This window comes from Brachycentrus maculatus, unplaced genomic scaffold (assembly GCF_059751285.1).
Source record: "Brachycentrus maculatus isolate JH-2025_06_01 unplaced genomic scaffold, ASM5975128v1 h1tg000220l, whole genome shotgun sequence".
Classification (NCBI taxonomy): Eukaryota; Metazoa; Arthropoda; class Insecta; order Trichoptera; family Brachycentridae; genus Brachycentrus; species Brachycentrus maculatus.
Window position 1 is genome coordinate 713,609 of NW_028280971.1, and position 26,683 is coordinate 740,291.

Sequence of the window (26,683 nt, forward strand, 5' to 3'; positions counted from 1 at the left end):
TTTGATACTTAATTTCGTTACTTAGTGACTTTATGGATAAATGGAAGCAGGTTATGCAACGTTATGGCATAATAATCAAAGCTCTTTTGACCAAAAGAGGCATGTGTAAGGTTAGACACGTTTTATATACTTTAGACACGTTGCGTGTGGCAATGAGGATAGCCTGGAACGACAGGTTGTGATTAGAAGCTTGGAGTGGAAGAAAGGGAGAGGAAGATTTCACAAACAATGAACATATGTTAGAGTGCTTTGTGCAGCGCAGTCAACGGATAAATGGAAAAGAGTCATTGCTTCGACAATGGCCACGATCCTCAGTAATGAAGAGTTAGACGAAGAACAAAGTATTTTTAAAAATCTATTTTTTATATAATTCGATAAAAGCTATATATGTGCGCTTAAACCTTTTTTATTTTCTAGTGCGAACATATTGAAATTCATTATTTTGAATGCCTTTATTTGTAAAGCACTCTTGAACTTATTTTTATTTTATTGAAATGGCGGAAGTAAGTATCTTCTTCCCTTAAATTATCCTCACTAGCCATTTTAAATGGGAAAATATCCATTCGATTAGTGAACGGAAATTTTTAATGAAGAAAATGTTTCTACTAAGAATTTTAAAGGACGTTCTTAGTGATTTTCAAACGTTATTACGAAAAAATAACGGGATTACTTGAAAATATAACTTATATTTTATTTCCTTGTTTTTTACTTAATTATTTCTCGAAATAACGAAGGAAATTCTTTTATCGGCACTTCACTCTTAAAACATCTTTGGGCTGTTGAAGTAAATTTGTATTCATATTAAAAAACCTTTTTCTTTCCAATACTGCTCACTCGAGAACTAAAAAAATCTCTCCTTATAATCAAGTCCAAAACTTTGAATATTAAATCATAAACAATTTTAAAAGAATTTCGTTTTTCATTACTGACGCGTTTCCATCGCGTTTTATTAATCCGGCAGCAATTGTTAAAAAGTACAAATTGATTTATTTTTTGACTTAACTTTTCAATTGTCAAATTCTTATACTTCTTACTATTAGTGTTTTAAGTAAAATGTTTAAACTAAAGTCAACAAATAAAAGTTATTATTTGTTGTTTAAAAGCACATACTGATTTATTTTTTGACTTAACTTATCAATCGCCAAATTCTTATGATTCGATATTTGTAACTATTGGTGTTTTAAGTATAAGGTTTAAACTAAAGTTAGACAAATAGATTAAATTATATGTCGGGAAAAAATACCAATTTTTCAACCCTTTTTCTCAAACGCAATATACAGAAAGATGATGTTATTCATTTAGATATAATTTTTTTGTTGTTACCGTTTAAATAGTAATACCATTCGTTTTACTACCTTTCTTGAAATATGTGATAGAAATATGATTACTATCTCATTAATTGATTCAGCAGTCACTTTGTGGTAAAATTTATCCTTTTTTAATATAAGTTTTACTTAATATTATATTTTTTTATAATACCATTCGTTTCACCCTCTTTTCTCATATATATGTATATATTTATATATATATATATATATATATATATATATATATGTATATATATATATATATATATATATATATATATATATATATATATATATATATATATATATATATATATATATATATATATATATATATATATATATATATATATATATATATATATATATATATTTATATTATATATATATATATATATATATATATATATATATATATATATATATATATATATATATATATGTATGTGTGTGTGTCGAATCATGTATCGACTATTGAATTACATTGAAGTAAAAAAAAACCGGAACCGATTGATTGTAACTAGACCGTGTGAGAAAATAATAATTCCATTGAAATACAGTTACTTTTTTCAAGTTTAAAGTTTTTTTTCATTGAAAATAGAGTTTCGTCTCGCTTCACCCGGTAGGTGTTTGCGCCTTTGAAGTATTCATTTACCTTCCAGTCAATAAAACCCAACAGTTGGTTTGAAAGTTTCATTGAAATAAATATTTATAGTACACAAGTTTTATTTGAATGAAAAAAAAACTCACAAATAAATAAATAAGGAGTATTTTTACGTCGTCATCTATTGTAATAATATCTTCCAATGCATAAAACACAAAACGATACCAGCCGTTAAATAAACGGTATCGGCGATAGAATAAAGCGGTTTCCCTCGAACTTTCTTCTAGCAACCGAATCTTATACAAACGTTAGCCTTAAAAAGGCTCCGGAGTGGCATATTGGCGATGGATCTGGTCTAGAATCTCGACCCTAGAAAAGCCATTAGGAGCCGGCGAGACTCATTGAATGTATTTACCAGCCGATTTAATCCGCACCATTAAATCACAAATCTTCTTGCCACCCTTACCGATATCTGAGATATAGCGCCCGGGGTGGAAATGGCGAGAAGTATGGAAATAACAACTTGGGAATAAAATACGAGAGTATACATAAGGTAGACGATGAAAATAAGAGCAATTGGCTCTCACCTAAAATAAACGAAGATTTTCCATTGATATTGGGAAAGATGAAGAAGAATATGGAAGTCTGGGCATTTACGGGGCTGACGACCGTCAAAGGCTGGTTTAAGTGATCACTTCACACTTTAAGTTAACTTTAAGTGATCACTGTAACATTTCCAATTCTACCCATTATCGACAACCACATTACTCAAATTCTTGGAAGTTCTATATATATGATCCAATTTAGAAACTTTGTTCTTGAATCACTAGAACTTCACTAGATACATCTATTGGTGAGATGTAAAGAAGCTTTTTACTAAGCAGAAACTCTTATATTAGTATGTGAGGTCAAAATCCTGGATTATAATCACACAAATGAGAAACGCCAGAAAATAGTATTTTCTCTTATATAATTTAAGCTTATAATTTGTTAATTCGTAAATGCCCAGACTTCCATATTCTTCTCCATCTTTGATGAGATGTCAAAAAATAATATGAAAATAACTCCTGTAATTGGAAATAATCCCGATTTTGTGAAAAAGTGTTTGGACACACTCAAAATGTTGTAAAACTTGGGAAAGCGTTAGATGCAAATATTTATTTATTAGCGAATTAGTTAGCCTAAAGTTTTTATGTTTATATAATAATTACATAGATATCATGTATTTAAACACTGCAGAGTGTTTTTGGATGAATTTTTTTTAAATTTCACCGCTTAGGACAAGTCACCGACTGCAAAATTTTCAGCATTGATTTTAATATATACTATTCGTAGTTTAGTTGGATTTGTGAACCATTGGATGTTGATTCCAAACACAGACAATTTTTTTTTTACAATTCCTAGAAAACTCTAAAAACGTCAATGAATAAATTTTTTCGCAATGATATATTTAAAAAGCACTATGCTTGCTTCAATATTATGAAAAATGAAATGAAATTATGTACTTGAATGAATCAATACATTTATAAATTTATAGCTGATTATCATTTTCAAATATCGTATATGAAGCTAAGTCTAAATTTTTAAGGAGTTCTCTTGGCACGTTGAAGTATAAAAAGGAGCTTAGAAGCTGTTTTTTTACTTTTTACCTGTGAGAGTTTTAATCAAGATTAGAGGTAATATTTCTTGTGAATTACTTTCTTTATAAAGTTGTATTTATTTTAATTATATACATAAATACATTAAATTTTAAACGTGTAGGTATGTATCTTAAGAATAAAAATATTTGTTTTTTTTTATTTTAACATATATATAATAGTTCAATGTCCAAAAATCATTGCGCAATTTTTTAAACACGATTTACCATAATAACTTCAATGTTACAATGATTAAAGAAAACAATTGTTTTTTACCACTTGAGTTTTATTATAGACTACATGTTTCAGAAGTTAAACTTCCATCATTCAGGTCTGTATAATAACTAAAATATAAAATATAAAATTGTTCTATAAATAAGGAGAGAGGAAAGTAAGGGGAAGGGGTTATATTTTAGTTATTATACAGACCTGAATGATGGAAGTTTAACTTCTGAAACATGTAGTCTACAATAAAACTCAAGTGGTAAAAAACAAGTGTTTTCTTTAATCATTGTAACATGTCTTACCACAAAGTTAATGCCGAAACAATAAATAAAACTTCAATGTTGGATATACATAATATAAAAATTGTTTAAATATGGTACTTTTCTTCTGAACGATATTATTTATGGATCTTTTTTGTAATAGGATTTTGATTGTAAAACATTGCAGATCCTTGCGCATAAAAGGACATTGAATAAGAATACTCTGCCGAATTCCATTGCAGCGGGTGCATATTTTCCACTTTGAAACGGATAAAAATTCGTGCAGCATTCGACCCATAAATTCATGGCGTTCATTCGTACAAAAATCATTTGTCTTACGAGACATTAAGCGCATTGAATCTGCAGAGTTGGAATGAAGAATTGTGTTTTCTCTAGAGATATTCTTCCTTTATTCACCTTTACGCTTCTTGCGAGTGAAGATTGATGCTTTGTTTTCGTTCCGAGCGACTGACAGTTCTACTTTCATCATACATGTGAGAAATTATTTAATGACAGCTGTTTTATTCGGAGTTTTCTCGGAACCGACTTTTTTGCGGATTCTGACGAGGTTATCGGGTTTTAACGACTTTTTGAAAATTTGTTTTCGAGACTTGACGTATTTTTAAAGCTGTTTCAAATGATAACCATTATTTATTCCTTCAATATTATTTTCGTATTTCTTTGAAAAAGTTTACTGTTGACAGAAATAATATGAACTGAAGATTTTTGAACGTTTATTTTTCTCTCTTCAGATAAATACTTTATTTAAATAAATTTAAATTGAACATTAAAAAAAAAAGCCAAAGCTGGACGTATTTTTATAGCTGTTTAATGATAACCATGATTTATTCCTTCAATATTTTTTTTTTGTTTTTCTTTGAAAAGTCAATTGTTCACAGAAATTACATATATTGAAGATATTGAACGTACTTTATTTTTTTCAATTTTAGATTATTAGATTTATTTTCTCATAATCTAAAATTTCTAACTAACCATCAATCAATCGATTTCGATTGATTGGTAGTTTCCAAATATTTGTTCATAAATTTGGATTATCTCCAATTATAGCAGTTATTATTCTTATAATATTATTTTTTGACATCTCAACATAGATGGAGAAGTTTTTCATCTCACCAATATACTGCTCACTCCTTTCAACAACGTCAAATATCATCGTAAATTTTCTGTTGTGCATGTTTTCGGAATGCCCAAAAAATGTACTATATCCCAGCAAAAGTGGCATATCTTAAACTTAATATTTAGCTGCTACAAGGTAGAAAGTGCTGTTTTTGCATTTTGAAGAAAAGGTATTTTTAATTATTTTTTGAAATATACTAACTAAATATATTTTTCAAATGGACAAAAAGTCATTTCAGGTTTTACCTAAAAAGATCTATTGCACAGTGAAAAGTTCAATAAGTGGCTTGATATATATTTTTAATACATTTTATTAAATTTTTAAACTTTAAAAACGATCTCCTGAAAAATCAAGTCTTTTTATACATGAGGTTGTTGAAAGGAGTGAGCAACATGTCTCTAGTGAAATTCTAGTGATTCCGACACTGGGTTTTGAAATTGAATCATATATATCTATAAAGAACTTCCGAGAATTTGTCCTGTGTGTTTGTCAATCATGAGTAGAATTGGCGAAAGTTACACGTGTGTAAAGTTATCACTTTAACCGACCTTTGACGGTCGTAAGCCCCGTAAATGCCCAGACTTCCACATTCTTCTTCATCTATGTTGAGATTTCAAAAAATAATATGGAAAATAATTCCATGAATTTATACAAAACCTTTACTTTTGTATAATTTTCAAGGTTCATAAAAAACAATTATTTCTCTGAAATTCGTCTTTTGTTATTTTAAGTTATTTACTGAAGTGCTTCGACATCAAAGCTTCAAAGAGATTAGATATATCCGGGGGAGTGTATCTTAATGATGGTACGCACTCCTTAAGATTGGCATGGTGAACGTTTAGGTTTTCTTAAAAGTATTCAGTACAAGGATAAGAAGGCATCTGTTATTATATATATGAATGTAAAATGTAAAGTAAAGCTTTGTCAGATTACGGGATTTTGCAATAAAAGGTTTTGTATCTACGCGCGTGCGCGTATAGGGACGTGCATACGCTCCGCGCTTTGAAGAGTTTTCATTTCAGAGATGCAGGGTTGCGCAAAAATAATCACCCTATGGGAAGATACTATAATTTTTGCAAACGGCCTTGTACTTCAATCATTTTTAACATTTATAAATAAGACAGCTGCAGTAAACAAATTAATTGATAAAACGGGCAAAAAAGTGTTTAAATTAATTAAGGATATCATCTTTTACACTTAAAAGAAAAAAATGTGTAGTTCCAAATAAAGATTTACTACTGGCACTGTTCACAGTTATTTTACGTCATTTTTTTCCCTTTTTATTAAATCAAATTAATTAAAGTATAAATAATTTTAAAAAATAATAGAGGTAAAATATCTGTGAACAGAGTGTTCATTCAAAATCATTTATTTTATAAAATGAAAACGGTATTCAAAAACAAAATTGCACTATCAATTTTGCGCCACTTTAAATATTTTTGTATTCTACAGCTCGGCTGTCCAAAATTAAAACACAGTAAGGGACATCTTTTTTTTTTGCATTTTCGGACTAAGTAGAATTACTTACTCTAAAAATGCAATAAGAACGTACTACAAAAAAGATGTCCCTTACTGTGTTTTGAGTTTGGACAGCCGAGCTGTTGAGTTGACAAATGTTAAATATGATTGATGTACGACGCTTTTTGAAAAAAATATAAAATTTTCCAATAAAGTGATTATTTTTGCGCCACCCTGTATATTTTATTTATAGCTATTTGAGACACATTTTTTTGTTCTTGTTGAGTTGTACGTAGGATAAGAATTGAGGGTTGACATAATAATTAAAATATATTTTGGAAATATGAAAACCACAAAAAGGTTCCTTTGATATTTTTAAAAACAAATAAACGTTAAAATGAAATGAAGTATTTTAAGTAAAATAATAATTTTATTTCGAGTATGTTCAAATCTCTGTTCACTCGATTAAATCCCGTAAAGATATGTCATCTAGATTTTTTGATCTAAAAAAAACATATGAGTTGTTTATCTACGATATGAAAGTCTAAGCATTAACAGGGCTTACGTCATGTTATTACTTGTATAAGGCCATATTATACAGTATGTGACATTTTCCTTTAATTTCATTGTTATATATACTTTGTACAAACTGATGTATATATTTTAAAAACATCAAGACATTATTATACTTTGGTATTACACAATTTTTTCCTTATAAGAAAAACTTAATTTAAATTCAGTTTTTCCCATTTTAGTTTGAATAATTTACTTATCTTCATTGTAAACCCTGATATAAATGTGTTCTTAGGTTATAAACATTATGTAAAAAATATATAATTTTTTTAAAAAGAATTAAGAATACTTATATACACACATACATTTTTTTCTAATCCATATACACATCTAATGATGCAAAGGGCACTGCATCGTGTTGACGCAGTGATATCTTGATCGTTTCTTATATTAAGGTAAGGTGATCACTCCTGAACTTCAGGGACCGGTACAGGGTAATATTAAATAAATATTGGAGTGTAAAACCACTTATATTTTTTTCACCCCCCCCCCTGATAATCGAGCCCGGGATCTCCAGCACGGTAGCCAAACACGCTAACCGTTTCACCACTGAGGCGATACTTGAGAAACACTTGAAAACATTATTTTTAATTTTATTTAAGCTTATAAATTGACCAATTAATATATTTACAACGTTTTGAGTGTGTCTAAATAATTTCTGGTCAGTGAAAAAACATGCAATCAATTTATATTATTTATTGACATCTCAACATAGATGAAGAAGAATATGGAAGTCTGGGCACTTACAGGGCTTACGATCATCTTAGACTGGTTTAAGTGATCATTTTACACACGTGTAACATTCACCAATTCTACCCATGATTGACAACCATACTACTCAAATTCTCTGAAGTAATATATGATCCAATTTCGAAACATTGTGCGAGAATCACTAAATTTTTCACTAGGGACATCTATTGGTGTATCCTATATTTGTATGTGAGGTGTGAATAATGGATTATGACGGTATTTTTCTTCATTCATGTTGATATATCAAAATAATATATAATTGTAGATAATCTAAATTGGTGAACAAGTATTTGGATAACCTCAAAATGTTTTCAATAAATTCAATAACATTTTGCGTAGTCTGTACAATGGAACAACGCCAACGTTCAATAAATTTTGTCAATTGGCTGTTCTTCAGTATGAACTTTTAATTAGGAGAAGTGACTTTTTTCATTAAGTCATATGGCTGGCTCTAGTCACAAGGCATATTTTTCCATACAAAATGTCTCCGACCTCCGACGCAGCGTAATAATGTAAGTGGAAAAAGGGAATTACCTCCGTCAGCATGATTATAAAGACTTCAATAATAAGAAAAAGTTAATACCTACCCCCATCCCTCCGACTCATCCCCTCACCCCCTTACCCGCAGTAGCGTTATACCTTTATATACCACATTTCTTTGTCCGCCATTCTCCTCGATCTTTGCAGATTGCAAGATTTATTTTTGAAGAACATGGTTGTATGATTTTTAAAGGACATGTAAGTCTGAGTTTTAAAGTACACGTAAGTATGATTTTTAAACAACTTAAAACTGAAAACTAAGCAAACCTATTTCTCAAAATCGACTTAACTAACCACTACTCAACTTATTTATTGTAAATGCAGACAGTTGGTAGAATTCCATTTTGAATTGTTGGGTAATATAGCAAAATTAAACAAGGTTTATTGGATTGAATTCTTCATTTATTTATGTATATGTTAATATGTGACGCGTTTCGTCTTATTAAGACATTATTAAACACTATTGTGTGTTTGATAATGTCTTAATAAGAAAAAACGCGTCACATATTAACATATACATAAATAAATGAAGAATTCGATCTAATAAACTTTGTTTAATTTTGGATATATTACCCAACAATTCACTACTCAACTTTCTACTGCCAAAGCACGTTTAACTGTAACAATCAAGCTATTATATATACAACGACCAACAAATATTTTTTAAAAATGTATACCCACACACAGGTCATGCATTTATGGGATTTTTTTGTACAAATGTAAAATAATTTATTCATTTATTTGTAATAAGTGTATACAATAAAAACTACGTGTAAGATTCTAATTTTATCTTATTTTTTAAAAAAAGTCACAGAGTATTTTTAAATTTATTTCTTTCACAAGCCATTTCTAATTATAACCTAATAAATAACACAAAGTCTTCTTCTTTGACCCTTGTTTGCACTCAATGATGCATAGAGGACTGCATCCGATCCATACAGTGTTATCTTGATTGTTATTTAAATGAAGGCAAGATGACCAGTCTTGCGTTTCTGGTACCAGACTGTGGTGATATTAAATAAAGATTGCAGTGAAAAATCACATTTATTTATTTTGACTCCCTGGGGATTGATCACGGAATCTTGAGCACTATATAGTAAACACGCTTGCCACTACACTACAGAGGTGGACAAAATTATAAAAGCATAAGCATAATGATTGTGGAGATGTGTATAGAAAGAAATTTAAAAAAACAAAATGATCTTAACTGTTTAAGGATGGTATCTTTTTCATTGTAAGTTTTATGGAAAATTCATATAAATCAGAAAAGGCTTTTACTAACGTAAAAAAATCTTAAGCAAAACTGCTGAAAGTCATTATTAATCTTAATATTTCTGAAATCCTCACGTTTTTAAAATTCCGCAATAATTTAATCTTTGTTTATTCCGCTGAATGGGTGACTTAAATCCGCTCTAAACAGCGGAGGTAAAGACTCCTGTGATAAGGTAAGATTGAAAAGCATTGCCCTGTACGATATTATATTTACTTTAATCCTTGAGCAGGGTTGCCACTCGCGAGAAAGGGTTTATCATCCCGGGAAAAAAAAATATTTAAAAAAAAAAAAAAATTAATTTTTTTTTCATTTGAATACGTTTATTTAAATCATAATTTAAACAAATTTAGAACTTTTTTTTGCAGAGACCCACCAAGCCACCTTGTGTGTCTTGTCGGTGGAGTTCTTTTTTAATACATTTTTTATTGTTTTTAACGATTTTAACCTAATATAGACACAAAAAAGAGAAAAAAATTAAGAATATAAACATTTTACAATTTTCATAAAATTAACTCGTGATCATGTACCCATTCCTTTATTTTGCCTTTGTTCCATATTTTATTTTGACCTCTAACATCCGTCGGCAACAAATTAAAAATGTTCGGAACGATATATTGCAGTGTTCGACTCCCCTATTTATAGTTAATTCTTGGGATATGATAAGCAAAATAATATTGCACCATATTTTAAATATACATGTATCAAGATCCAACGGATGACTTAAATACGTCTATTAAAGAACATTCCGCAGTTTTATTACCTAAAGAATGTTATTTTTTGACATTTCAACATAAATGAAGAAGAATGTGGAGGTCTGGGCAATCAATATGAAAAAACTCCTATATTTGAACATATTTCAGATTTGTGAACAAGTATTTGGACACACTCAAAATTTTGTAAACTATAAAATGTTTTTCGAATAAATAAGTTTAATGTACGCTTCATATTTGAATTATTCCAACGTCAAAAATATTAAAATAAGCAGTGAATTTATAAATATACATATTACACACAGTCAAAATTTTACTCAAATTCGTGAAAGTACTTCTTATTGTTGACAAAAAAAAGAAACGTTATTTGCAGTGTAAACAGTACCCTTGCTATGACACAAAATTGTTAAATGAAAATAATGTTCATAAAAAACGCATATTTCTAAAATGTTATAATTTACAATGCTCAAATCTATGAAACATCAATGGAATCAAATGCTATGTAATAGGATATATCAAGTATCAGTAATGTTAAGTATTTCAAGTGTTGCTGTTGTGTTCAATAGATGGCGCTGCCATTGAGGTAAAAACCTTTATTTAAACATGTTTTACCTATCTCAAATACATGCGCGTATTCGAATGAATGTGTAACACACCCTTAGAAAAAAATTGTTTTCTGATATAGATTCCCTTTTATGTTAAATCTAAAATAAGATTGGATAAGATATAAAAAATTTGAATGGTGACCCCGCCATGATTCATACATTCATTCTTATGTCTGCTTGGAAAATACATTTTAATATTTCTAAGCAGTCTTTGGAATAATCAAGAGTTCTCTTTGCGTGGCTTTCAAAGGTCTCTGCAGATTGGATCTATTTGTGCTCTAAAGAGTAATCAAATTAAATCGGAATATCAGACTGAGTCAAAAATATATATTTTACAGACAATTTACCAACATTTTTTAAAAATACTTTAAATTTCAAGGTTCTTTTCATATTTTTTTCGAGAGATTGTATAATTATGACTCTCCTTGGCGAAACACGCGTTTGATTTTGTTGTTAGTTATAGAATAGATAAGGAGAGTGTTATATTACTATAAAACAAACCCACCAAATGCTTTTAATGTACACAATACATTTAAAATGTATATTCATTTACACCTCCGTGGTCCGCCTCAGTGGTGTAATGGTCAGCGTGTTTATATACCGTCCTGGAGGTCCCGAGTTTGATTCCCAGGGGGGGGGGGGTGAAAATAAATATTAGTGATTTTGCACTGTAATATTTATTTAATATTACCCTGGACTGGTTCCTAAAGCGCAAGAGTGATCACCTTGCTTTCATGTAAGCAATGATCAACATAACACTGCATCAATTCGATGCAGTGCCCTATGTACCATTGGGTGCGGATAAGGGTTATAAGTAAGTAAAGTAAGTAATTAATTTATACACCGTACCACAGAAGTTTATTCGTGAATTTTGCGAACCGTTCATATGTATGATTTCTTTTTACATTGGCATCTATTTTATTTTAATTTTAAATACTTTTAAGAATCTAACAAGTCCCGGGTTTAAATTCCCGGGAGACGTCAGTCTTAGGGCTGCCGGTAGCTGGTTCCATTCGCCGAGCTTATGTTTATCGGCTTAGCGGTCTATCGTATAAGAAATACCGTCCCGGGATTCTACACGGAGTAAATACACCATCAACGAAAGCTTTTAAACACTGACGCCGCGTCGGCTTAGTCCGCATACAGGTAGCCTCCACCCGAGATGCGAAAAAGAAAATATAATTCTCGTACATAGCCCATAACGAAATTTAATAAACCAAGAGCTCGGGTAAAAAAATTATACCAGAGTGATGTACATACGTAAAAGTGAAAGTATATTCACGTAGTGGCTTGGAAAATGTTATACCTAAAGTCCATAGTATGATTTATTACGTTTCTTACTATATTGGATGTAAAACAATGCCTTAAACTCAATTAATTTTATATCAAAATGAAATATGTTGAATGAATGTTTAATTTTTATCCGTAAATAATTTAAATTGTTATATGTGTGAAACTTAAGGATAATTAAACATTGAATCACTCTGAGAGTCTTAAATGTTCTCTTCAAAATCTTTTCATCCCTGTAGAAGTTCATAATAATTGATTTTATTAGAAGCGAAGATTCAGTCGCAATTCTAGTGAAGATATTTGAATAAAATCCCTACTTATAAAACAACTGTCTCGCTTAAATATCAAATAAGGTATTCCGTCTCGTAACGTTTCCCTGTTTTGAAAAACGCTTTACGTATTTAGAGCTTTGTTCTAAATTTCCGACTAAATGTGGTATGCAAAGTTCAAGCGGAAAGAGGAATATAGAATAAGTAAAAAGGTGAAACGAATTGTTTTGAAAGCTTTTTCTGTATGTTGGATGTAACGACTTTTTTCTGATAGGGAAGATATTTTATTGACATTTTGAATCGCGAAGACTTTATTAAATGAAGTTTCCTACATTTTTCACCCCCGTTCGTTTTTCTTTGTCGCCCCTGCAAATCGAATCATTCTATAGTACGTTGAGAGTAACGCAGATACCATCGATGCTCTGTTCGACTCACTCAGTCTATTCCTTTTACATTTTTGCGATATTTAAAAGGGTGTCTTTCCGTATTTATTCCTCGCGCACTCAACGTTTGAAGGTAATGAAATGTGGAATAAGCGATTTAGGGAGGATTCAAACAAAATGTGCCAGGAATAAAGACGTCTTCTTAGTTTTGTCACGGAAATAAAACATACTTTTGTATTTGAAATCTTGTCACTTAAGATGATTTGAATGTGAAACAAGCAATTTAAAATAAACGAAATCCTCTGAAATATAAACGTAGGTATATAAGAAATGGAATTTTTATATTTTTTCGATTCATTTTATTAAGAATAAATAAAAATAATTAAATCGATCCCTTTTACAAACATATAACATGAACGATGCCAGGAATAGTTTAAAAAATTGAATTAAAATTCTAAAAGTGGTGAATTAAACTTTTTTGATATTCTATATCTTTTAATAAACTTTATATTTTTCTATATCTTTTGTCCGCCTTCATAGTGCAATGGTCAGCACGCTCAGCTACCGTTCTGGAGGTCCCGGGTTCGATTGTCGGGGGGGGGGTCAAATAACTTTAAGTGATTTTTTCACTCTAATATTTATTCAATATTACCCTGGACTGGTACCTGAAACGGAGGACTGGTCACCTATTCTTTATGTGTTAATGATCAAGATAATACTGCGTTTATATGGTGCAGTACCCTATGCACCATTGGGGTGCGGATAAGGGTATGAATGAATTAATAAACGTAACCTTATTGGAGTATATCTGGCCGTATGTTTTTTTCAACAATAATTTTCATACATACGTTTTGTCTACTTTGTGCATTTTTTTTAAGAAAGTATTTTGTATATTGTTGTAAGTTATAAGAACGCCTAGATAATTGTTTATTCATGTATGATAAAATGTATCGAAAGTTCGACAAAGGCTCGAGCTTTGGAGCAAATTATTTTTTGAAAGCTCAGAATTTATTTTCGTATCAATTTCGATTAAGCCTTAGAACAAAGCACACGTAAACTAATAAAGAATTTGTGTTGTAACAGACATTTCCGTCAGTATGTTCCAGACCCGCAGAACCTTTTTGTAATATTTCTCCCCTTACGTTATACGTTGCGCAACGCATTTGGAAGCGGTTAATTGATTTATATTTTTTCAGCGATACAGCCCATACGGCGGATGTACTGACGCCGGATGTATTTTACAAATGGTATCAATTAAGGTACATATTTGTACAATCGGAATGGAATTTCATCGGGACATTACGTTTCGCTGTGGAATTTTGTAATTGTTTTTTTTTCACGAAATTAATATTACATTTCACAAAATTTTCAGATTCAGTACATATACAGTCAGAAATTGTATGTTTCAATAAATGATAAATATAATACAAATATTTTAAACACCGATATTTTTTTCCATATTCTTCTTCTTCAACATTCTGTACTCTATTACTATATTAAAGCATTGTTAACTTTGTGGTATAATAATACCATATAACACTATCCTTATCATTCATCATTCGCTTTATGTGAAACCACTATAAAATATAAAACACTCATTCCAGATTCAGAATAATCATTCCATCATCAGGACAAGTTTGCTATTCATATAAAACTAAAAAATGTATTATTATTATGATTATTTGATAAAATAACTTTTTTTCTTCCATATGCTTTCATTTCTTTCGGTTGGTTGTTGCTCGCAGCCAGTTTTTAGTTTCGTGAAAAAAAACATAAATATTTATTTTAACCCCACTGGGAATCAAACCTGGGACATTCAGCGCAGTAGTAAATGCGTCAATCACTACACTACGAAAGCAGAAAAAGGTTTAGTGATTTATTCAAATGAACAAAGATATATTTCGATCATTAAAAATTAAATACTTAAATACTGCTTACAGTAATTAATTCTGAATTTCCTAATTTATTCATGACTTGCCCTTTGTATGCGACAGAGTATAATAATTTTACGTAAAAAAATTGTAGTAATTTTTGAGAATATCTATTTTTATTACTTTTTTAATCAATTTTTCAATACGACCGGCTCTATTGTCCCCTACGTATAGAAAAGCTCCATTGTTATTAGTAATCCGGTTGCCGAAGCTTAATCAAATTTGTTTGGTAACATTATATTATTTACTCTGCTGAAAGCTGTGCTCCGGTGGCCATTTGAATATATTCCTATCAAACAAAATCGATTTGTTTGCGGTTATATTGTTTTCAGCAAAACATTTTTACGGTACTAATAAAAATACCGCAGCATTCGTCATTTACAATGAAATGAACAATGTGATTGCTTTACTAAAGTCATAATTCGAAGTACATATGCACATTGTCGAAATGATAACAATACTTTCATTGAAAAATATATGTGAATAGCCATTAGAATCGGTTTGTCGGGTTGTGGTCCCGTGGTTAGTATCGCGGACTCTTAAGTCAGAGTTTCTCGGTTCGAACCCACTCTTCCACAATTTGATACCTATTTCTAATAATGAGCCTCTTAGGTTCACAGAAATAGTATGAAATTGAAATATTTGTGTATATAACAAAACAAAAAAACGACAAATGTTTCTCTTTAAAAAAAAAAACAAACCTCGATTCCTACATGACCATTTAAATTTTTTTCAACGTTGAAAGTTGCAGTGGTTCATTGAATTATTTTAAAATATACTATTGACATTGAGATTTTCACGTACCAAAATTATCACTAAGATGGTATATGTTAAGGCGCTGCAGATTGCTCTGGTTTATATAGGTGTTTTTTGCATGCATCACCGTTTATTATGGCACTACTTAGGCTTCAACTTTACAAGTTTTACAAGTTTCATATAAAATTATTTAAAAAAAATTAAACACTTGAAAATACCACTTTATGAGTTTTTTTTTATATTTACGACTAGTTTCGAAAACTTACAGATGTTTTCATCTTCTGGTAAAAATTAAAAATAACGAACCAAAAATATATTAAGGGGTATATCTAGGTTAGTTAATATAGGGAAGTGGTAACCCCCCCCCCCGGTTAAGGAACAAGATTACAAAAAATCTTGTTCCTTAACCCCCCTCCCTATCCTATATAAACACTGATTAATTAGATAAATAGATTGTGGTTCGATTTTAGTTGAGTAAAAACTGCATCTGGTCTTGCGCACAGAATAAAAGGGTATTCAGATGTTCCCCGAGAGGATACACCGCCATAAATTCCTATCAGGTCAACAAATCCGCCGGGACGTCTCGTACGTTCACGTTGTACCGAGTGTCGATAAAAGCGATCATCGGCCCTAACGGCCGGTGTAAACTGGGCTTTAGCCCCGCCCATCCATACAAGAGTGTCCGCACGCCGAGTTTACAGCCGATAAAGCCCGGTTTACACACTCGTAATGCAGCGGATTTATGGCGTCACACTTCAACTGTCGCGAGCGGGGGGGAAAATATCCGTGGCTTAAAAATAAACATATTAAAAAAAAAACAAACAGTAAATATATTTAACCTTCCTGGGAGTACGAAAATTGATATCCGACTTTCTCCAGGGAATGTATTATTTTTATATGAATTTTTTTTTTTCATTAAATCCATGTGCTCGTATTTTGAAGATATAAATCACGTTGAAATAATTAAAAAAAAAACCTATTCGAAATATTTTTCAATTATGACAAAATTACACACAAATATCCACAAATGTTATTGCTATACAAGTTACATCATACTAACTGACAGACGGACTTCGACGTTCATTAATGTCGATACTCCTTTAAGGAAGATTCGCACCAACGTTCATTTACGTCCATACTCCCGGACACGTTAAATTTAAACAAAGTTTATGACGGTCGTCAGCCCTGTAAATGCCCAGACTTCCATATTTTTCTTCATCTTTGATGAGATGTCAAAAAATAATATTAAACAAAATACATCATTGAAATTTCAAAATGATTTTCTTTCACTCAATAAATAAGAGTGAAAAATTCACTATTGACCCCCCTGGGAATCGAACCCGGGACCTCCAGAATGGTAGCCAAGTGTGCTTACCATTACATTAAGGAGGCGGACTGGTAAAATGATTTTAGAATATCAATTTGGGATTGGTAAAATGATTTTACAATAGAAAATTCAACACCAAGCAATTCCAAAAAAAATACTAATACGTTTTTGATATCTCAACAAAGATGAAGATAAATATGGAAGTCTGGGAATTTACAGGGGTTACGACCATCATAGATTTGCTTACGTGATCACTTTACACACGTGTAACATTTACTAATTCTACCCATGATTGACAACCATAATAGTGTGGTAACATTTACCAATTCAGGATGATATTAAATAAGTATTAGAGTAATGGCTTGCCTTCATAAAATTAACAATCTATGTCACATTTCGTAAATTTTATGAAGTGCTTTATGGTTTTACACCATTGGGTGTGTATAAAGGTCAGTTGTATTAAGTTGTATGAAATAAGATACTAAAGCTACCAGAACCAATTTTTTAAACTTTTTTTTTTCTATAAATCCAATAAATTGATTGTCAATGAATGATCCATACGAATGTGAATTGTTCATCATGACATATGGCATCGAAAGCAGAGCGGACACCGTAATAATAGAAAAGGCGCTAAGAGTGCCAGAAATGAAGTCTCTAAGAAGCATACCTGGCAAGAGTCTACGAGGTAGAATAAGGATACGGGAAATATGCGAGATCGAAGATGTCGTTAGATGGGAAGGCAACGAAGGAGACAATGGTATGCGCATGTGACGAGAATGGAACCATCCAGATTACACTACATTGCACTACACGGCCAACCTCCAAAAAGATGGATTAACAGCTGGAAACTGACATCGCAGGAGGCTAATCTCTCTTTAAAAAACAGGCCATAAGGCCTACACCAAGCAGAAGAAGAAGAAGAAGAAATGTGAATTGTTAATTAATTTAGATATTGATCAGTTGTCGCATGAACTACATGAAAAATGTAACATGCAAATCCTAACCGTTTCTCCAGTCGCGCATTCTCCCGAAGAAAAGTTCTGCGTTTTCCGAACAATAAAAAAAGTGTACGTACATCCCTTTGTTTTCCACCCAATTCTGAAATTCAGGAACACAAATCAAATACGTTTCAGACTCCGAGACGGCGGATCTTCATATGACGATGTTGTCTTCACGACCGTAGAAAATCGATTTGTTTACTTTGTAAGCTGGAACATGTATTATACGCAAAAGTGCAGCGCCAATTTCAAAGTTTCCTTACAAATAGAATATCTCGATTTGTATGGTAAAATATGAAATTTGAAAGTCAAATGACTACGTGGGAACACTTTTCTTACGAAACGTTCTGAAGAACTTTCATTTAAATTTTGTGGATCCAAAAACACGGATAAAACAATAGCTTTCTCGTGAAACAATTTGAAAGGGAGTTTTTATTGAGTTTTAGGGGAGCATCGAATAAATGAATCAGTAATTAATTGTTATGACGAAGATAATTTCCTCAGATATTTAAATAAAAAAAATGGCTAACATACTCGTATTTTTTTTTTAAACAGAATAATATTTTTTTTAATTTCAAAGCAAATTTTGAACTAAATATTTTTATTTATTTTATTAGATAAACAGATTTCCTTATGATATACTGATTTTATTCAAATTCATTGTAAGATTTGCGAAATATGCATACCAGGAGTACATATGATTAATAAAACTAACTAACTAACTAACCATCACGCCGCTTCCCCGCAGGGGTAGGCAGAGAGAATCGAACGCCAAACCACTCGGTCTTTTCAAACATTCTTTGTCTCTTCTACATTCATGCATCTCCTCATACATACCCGACGATTATTACGACTCCTGACCCGGCCGCTTTCAAGTATTTGACATACTTAAATGCTTTTATGTGTTTATATAATAACATACAAATTAAGTGAGGCCGTTTTCAGCTGGATTTTCTTAGCATATGTAAGTAAAATACATTAATATGTGTGAACATTAATACTGCATTACAAATAAACGATCTGTTATTTTTTCATTGAGGCTAAAATAGTTCTATGATTAATGATTATTTCCATTTTTACATCAATAGCTCTTTCGCTTTGCCTTCGTGGAATTAACTATTAAAGTAAATATTAACTGTTAATATAACTTCAATAACAAAATTAATTAAGTAAAAAATTAACTTTAATATAATGCATCATTGGGTAGATTTGTGAGTTTTTTAAACTTTTGGGCGATGGAAAAGATTTTATCGAAATGATTGGAGAATTCTTCCAAATGTCAATCTAAGACATCCAGAATTGAAACCTCTTGTAATCAGTATTTCTAATACCCGTACATATACACGTATACACGGGAATATATCTGCCAATAGTTTATTGCCTGAGGAAAAGATTTACGTCCTTCTGCGCTCCTGATAAAAATATTTATTATTTGTTACGGAAAATAAATCCTCCCTTGATATAAGGTCGGGAAACAATCCGAGGAATCAAAGATCAAAGTTGCCTTAAGTACCTTGTGGGCGTATATAACATAGCTGATATACTCGTAACAAATACTTTATTATTATTTTGTATAAAATATTCTACAATCATAATATTTTCTCAAAGATTCGTATTTAATATTTCTTCTACCCTTATTATTCAGGATGGTCATTCAAAATCAGGTAAAATCAGCCAAATAGAATGGCATTCAACAACAAAATATTTAAAAAATCTTATAATATAATTAAACCGTATCTGCTCCCTAAGTGGAGCATACGGAGTGCACAAACTGTCTCCAGGTTTTTCTGTCGGCTGCCAGCTCGAAACGCAGAAGCGAAACGTTGACTATTGGATTGGTAGAACGGTGGCGGCTGGAGGCGTTTGTAATGTGGTGCTTCAGGTGCATGTTGGGGATTCATTGGTCGGAACATGTAGGAAACAATGAGGTCTTAAGCAGGGCTGGGGAGTCTAGATGCTAATTAAATAAAATAACACACGAGCAAGCCTTACGGATAGGTCATAATATAAGACTACAGGCCTGCTTCTTACAATTACGGAAGGCATGTGTGAAGGGAAAAACTACAGAGGAAGATCACTCTTAAACTACATAGACCAAATTATCTCCGACATTCGCTATAGCGGGTACACCGAGTTGAAGAGACGAGCGGAGGATAAAGAGGGTATAGACTGACCATGAAAGAAGCAAAACAATCATCACAAGGATTGTAACCCACGAAGAAGATCCCTATCCGCACCCAATGGTACATATAGCACGGCATCGCACCGACGCAGTGTTATCTTTATCGTCAATTACATGAAAGTAATGTGATGGAAAAAATAGTGCCAAAAATAAAAGTGGTGAAAATCGTGTTTTTACATTATAAATACATAAAATCATTTTAATACATAACGTTTTAGCATTTAAAAATAAACATAATATCTTCGTTGGAAATACGTTGATTATATTTTATATATTTTTTTCCTAGAATTTCTAAACCTGATTTCATTGTCATTTATAAAAAAAAACACTTAGTAAAAGTAGACAGTGTTATTTCAAAAGATTGTCATTCTTTGCTCCCGAGGGAAATTGCCTTCAACATACAAAAATAAGCGGAATTCTCCAAAAATATTTCTCGTCTTAACAAAGATGAGAAGTGAAAAATCAACAAAGTGAAGGTATCATATTTAATAAATTCAGTGGCTGGTGTTGACAGATGCTAGGACGTTAACTAAACCGTGGTGGCCTTGACATAATGTTCACAACGCTTCTTCTTCGTCTTCCTTCTCATTACTGAGGATTGTGAGGTTTGTGTCATGTTAAAAAAAAAGTGAAAGGGATCCGTAATCTGTGTCGATGAAAATGGTTCAGTAAAAATGCGATAACGGAACATTTTTCGCAAATGTCTTTGCACTTTTTCCTGTTTCTCTGCTGTGCTGGTCGGGTTTGTAGAGGCATCTGTGGACCGAGCAACGTTGGGTTGGAATTGTATCTAGTTGACTAACTGAACTAACTACTAATCTCTTTCACTGCTTTCACTGGAGCACTTCTATAAAATTAAGTGGTGGTTTTACAACTACTACCATCACGCCGTTTCTCCGCAGGGATAGGCAGAAAGGATGGAAGGCCACACTCTTCTGACCCGACAAACACTCCTCGCCTCCTTCACATCCGTACATGCCCTCCGATCTGGTGGTAAAAATCATTTCAAGATTTAAAAAAAAAATGTATGGAAGAATGAAGTTGGCAAAAGAAGGATGAAAATAGACTGCATGCAGTCGAAATGCGTTCTCTCAAACAAATGTGCTACAGAACGTTGTATCATAGATGTTTGAATGGTAATATAAAGAAATAATGCAAGGCTGAGATAAGTATAATCGATAAATAGATTTATATTATCCACTGACACTTCGTGATGGAATTGCATTTTTAATTTATTATTAGATTAAAACCAATATTTTTAGCTTTTCCACTTTTTTATTTGACCAGCGACCGGGTTTCGTCGTTACCGACATCATCAGACTGGATCAGACTGGTTACCGACATCATCAGACCAGTCTGATGATGTCGGTAACGACGAAACCCGGTCGCTGGTCAAATAAAAAAGTGGAAAAGCTAAAAATATTGGTTTTAATCTAATAATAAATTATAATCGATAAGATGGTTTGGGCTTGTGAATCGAATGGGTGAAGAAAAAATAGCAAAATAAATTTATGAGCCAATCGTGGTTGATGATGGAAATAGAGGAAGACCGAGAAAACTTAACATGATCAAGTATTTCAAATAGTTTAAAGTAGGCAGGTCAGGCATTGGAATAATCGGCGGGTATGTATGAGGAGATGCATGAATATGTAAGAGTCGAAGACTGTTTGCAAAGACAAATTGGTATAGGGTTCTTTTGTGTATGTCTACCCTGCGAGGAACCCGTGTGATGGTCAGTTGGTTTATGTTAGTTTTTATTTTTTAATGCTAATTGTATTTTAATTATTGGTAAAAAATCTATGATGTACTCCCAAATCATGAGATTGATCTAGGAGTGTCGAAAAATTGACTATTGTGGTTGAAAATCATGGGTAAGAATGGTGAATATGGTACGTGTGTAAAGTGATCAATAAACCAGCCTATGATAGGACATAAGCAATGTAATTACGTAGACTTTCTTTATTTTTCTTCATCTATGTTGAGATGTCAAAAAATAAAAATATTTTATAAGCAGCCGCTTCCACCCTTTGTGCAGTCTATGCGCTAAGCTCACATATATTCCATCTTAGCTCAAAGGTAAAATATAAAATATACCTTCAGTAATACGAAGCCATTATACATGAATAATAGACAACATAGCAGTATGAATATGAATTTGGTTATTACATTAACATATTTATCAGCAGAAAACATCAGGCCAGGTTAAACGAAAGGATAGAATATACATTAGACAGAGTAATTTGGATTAATGCTAAAACGACGAGCCCTTGCAAACTTATAAACTGAAGAAAATGAAAAAATATACCCTTAAAAATCTTAAATTTGTGTGCTGTTCCAATCTGAGATGGGGGCTTGTTTTTTGTTGTCTACGAAGTAAAATGTGAACTTTACCAAAAATGTAAGTATAATAATAATAGAACCACTCACCGAGATTTTAGTATACCGGTTTAAAGACGTATCCGTCTCTTCGTCAGGACAGTCACTATACCAGCATTAAAACAATACTTCGCGTCAGTAACATAGCACACCTTCAACTACACAAAATGTTAATCACATGCATTTTTGGTCGATCTACATGCAAAGATTGCAGAATAATATACACTTAAGTCTGTTTGTCAAAATTCAAGATGATGTAGGTAGAAAAGAGTGTGCGGGGTCTAAAGTAGGGGGTGACAAATATTGAAACATTGATTAAATAATTATCGATAAATTAAGCATTATCGATAAAATTAAGAAAGGTGTGTTGAGATGGTTTGGACATGTGGAGCGTATGAGTGAAGAAAGAACGGGTTAACACATTTATGAGGCGAATGTAGTTGGAAAAAGAAGCAGAGGACGACCGAGGAAAACTTGGCACAATCAGGTATGTCAAATACTTGAAAGCGGCCGGGTCAGGAGTCGTAATAATCGTCGGGTATGTATGAGGAGATGCATGAATGTAGAAGAGGCAAAGAATGTTTGCAAAGACAGAGTGGTGTGGCGTTCGATTCTCTCTGCCTACCCCTGCGGGGAAGCGACGTAATGGTTACTTAGTTAGTTAGTTTTTTGATTAAGGAATATAATTTAGTATTGCGCATTTTATAGTTTCTTTAACAGACGGTGCTGCCATTTTGGTATTTAAGTCTGCTACGAACCAATTTTAACTGTCCCAGAAAAAAAACACGTGCTAAAAATAAGCTATTGTGTAATTATACAAAATATTTTAAAATAACGAAGCAGTCTTTGAATTTCTTTACGAGATTAACATCAAACAAACTTTTTATTTAATTATTTTAAAAATTAATTTAAATTAGTATAAAAAATAAAAAAATATTGGAGATATTGGAAAAAAAAGGATTACATAATTATTTTGATCGTTTTTTTCCAAGCCAGCAAAATGTCGTTACAATGCCATTACCGATATTCTAATGGATGACTTTTATGTTAAATATATGACCATGATAGAATATTAATTATCTATAATATCACTAATTTTTTTCACTTAGGGGTTATTTTGTAACGGATTATTTTCAGTACAAAGATTTTAATATTCCTAAAATATTTTCAGCAAAACTAATTAAGAAATGAATTATTCCACAAAGAAGGGTTGTTAATAATCATGCCCGTGTTTGCCTAAACCATCCCCTATTGTGTTGGCAGATTGACATATCGAATTAATACGTTTTAGTAATCGACTCAGCACGTGACTGTCTACGATTACGTAGCTACGATGCTACAGTCTACGTTCTACGTTGTCTGTGTAATCAGTCTGTCTAGCGGCGCCTCAACACTTTATCATGCCACGCCGTAACTCTAAGCTGACTACATATTACTTTTTTTGTGAGAAGATATTATGTCCAAAATTTTGTAAGTTAATTATCAGGCCCAGGCTTCTTATTATTTTCTTCACAATTTTATATTTTTAATATAATAAATGTGTATACATATATAATTTATGCATAAATATATATATATATATATATATACAGTGGGTGGCCAAATTATTAGGGACACTTCGAATTTCCTGTAATTTTCATGATCAAATGAATTTAATGAGCAAATAATAAGGTTTTTAATTATTTTTTTTATCGATTGGGGTGCTTTATTTAGAGTTTAGAAACAATGTAATCAAACATTTAATAAAAGTAATTTATTTTGATCATAAAAAGCGATTATTCAAAAATTTCAGAAAAAACCTTAATATTTAGTAATAACACCCTATGCTGCGATTACAACTTCCAAACGTCGGGGCATGCTTTCTATGCAGATTTTTATATTGTGCCGAAGATTAGGGTTACCATGCCATACTCTGATAAGAGTTTCTTTCAGTAACCGCTTGGTGGTGATGACTTTTTTTAGCAATTTCCCGTTTCGTTAGCCTCCAAATGTTTTCAATGGGTTTCATATCCAGCAAATTGCCCGGGCAAGGCAAAACACATACTCAACAGACGTTTTTTTCAGCCAGGAATGCGGTAACACTCCTGGCTTTATGACACGGTACTTCTTCATGCATAAACACATACTCTTCATCACCAGGGAACCATTCCTTAGCTTCGGCTGGAGCCGACTTTTCAGTACTCGCTGGTACTGGTCTTGCCTCATGGTCCCTTCCATGATATGGAGGCGTCCCATACCCTTAAATGAGATCATGGACCACAACATTATGCTAACAGGGTGTTTTTAGCCCTCTTCACCAGGCAGTCCGGGTGAAATTTTTCTCCTGGGCCCCGTCGGACGAATTAAGTTTTTCCCACCAAAATTTTAAATGTTGACTCGTCTTAGAAGCAGACCTATAAAGTATTACCATGATTGCAAAAATGTGTATTTTTTATTATCTTCTCATTTTATTATACTAATATAAGTCATAAATACTCGATTCCAGTCCGAAACAGTCATATTCCGGAGTGTTCTGGCCCATAAGAGTCGTTTTTTCTTCATGGCCTCAGTCAGGCGTAGTTTTTTGGTTGGACGTCGACCAATTAGATTTACTTCAACTAACCGTCTCCAAACTGTCATTTTGGAGGCGTTGATTCCTCCATCGTTTATCAACGTAGTGGATAATCAACACATGTTTTACAATTTTGGAAATAGATGTCCCTGATTTTACGGTGACCACGCGGAGTGGTGATCGTTTTTCTGCCACTTTTTCAGACGCGGGCTGCTTCTAGAGGTGGGTTTTTATGAATTTTTCTTTTTATGCGGTTGACTCCAGACTTCGAAATACCTGTGAGTGCTGCTATCTCTCTTTAAAAATATGTGGAATGAAGTAGTTAGGTTGGTACTTCCCTAATTTTTCTTGGAGATATGTCTAAAGACTTGCCCATACTTAAATTTAGAATATTAAGGTTCAATTCAAACTAAATTGAATTTTAATTGAAAATTAATTGAAATTTACTTATTAAATTAAAAAACTAATAAATTATTAAACAATACTTAATTTTTTATAGTATTGGACTCAAAAAACATACAGAAAAATGGTTTAAAAAAATATTAACTGAGCTCACACCAACACCATTTTTCACTAATTAACACTAAAATGAGAAAAAAACTTACTTCTTTTTATATTTTGCAGCATTGCTACGTCTTAAAAACAATAATTATGATACAAGCACCAAAAATAAATAATATTTTTTAATTAGAACAAATTAATTTGATCATAAAATTAATTTAAACTTGAAAATTACAAAAAAGGACTAGTGTCCCTAATAATTTGGCCACCCACTGTATATATATATATATATATATATATATATATATATATATATATATATATATATATATATATATATATATATATATATGTGTGTGTCTATATATATGTATATCTTATACATCCACCTCCGTAGAGCAGAAGTCAGCGCGTTTGGCTACAGTGCTAAAGGTCCCGAGTTCGATTCTCAAGGGGGTAAAAATAAATATGGGTTTTTTTCCCTCTAATATTTATTTAATATTTCCCTGGGTTGTTACCTGAAGCGGAGAGCTGATCACCTTTCATTCATGTCTTAACGATCAAAATAACACTGTGTTTATATAATACAGTACCGTATGCACCATTGAGGTGCGAATAAGGGTTCGAATGAAAAAATATATATATCTTATTCTTCTTCCTGGCTTCTTCCCAACTTATCGGCTTTGTAGACCATCATATTGTAGGTCTTTTTATCATAGTCGTCATATAGGCCATGTCTTCGAATCATGTTATCTGTCTGTGTTATTCATGATTTTATTTTGATTTGATTTTATTTCATGAAGTTTTATGATTTTATTTTATTTCATGAAGTTCCGTGTCCATTTCCTGGTTCACAATGTGTCCAGGTTTTGTACCTCCTAAGTGCTCATACAATCTCAACTGCTTTTTATCTACCTTACTATTGATGTCTGTTACACCCAGACTAGATAGGTTTTTTGCCAAAAAAAAAATACACCATCATTATTGTTTTTGTTGTTTTTACAAAAATACTATCGACATGAAAAATAATTCATCATTT

General features: G+C 31.8%; 1 protein-coding gene across 1 annotated transcript in view; it reads left to right on the forward strand.

Moving 5' to 3' along the window:
- The window catches only part of LOC148306930 (methanethiol oxidase), a 223,294-nt gene that overhangs the window by 63,821 nt on the left and 132,790 nt on the right, over positions 1 to 26,683 (forward strand). The gene's annotated exons all lie outside the window — the stretch shown is intronic.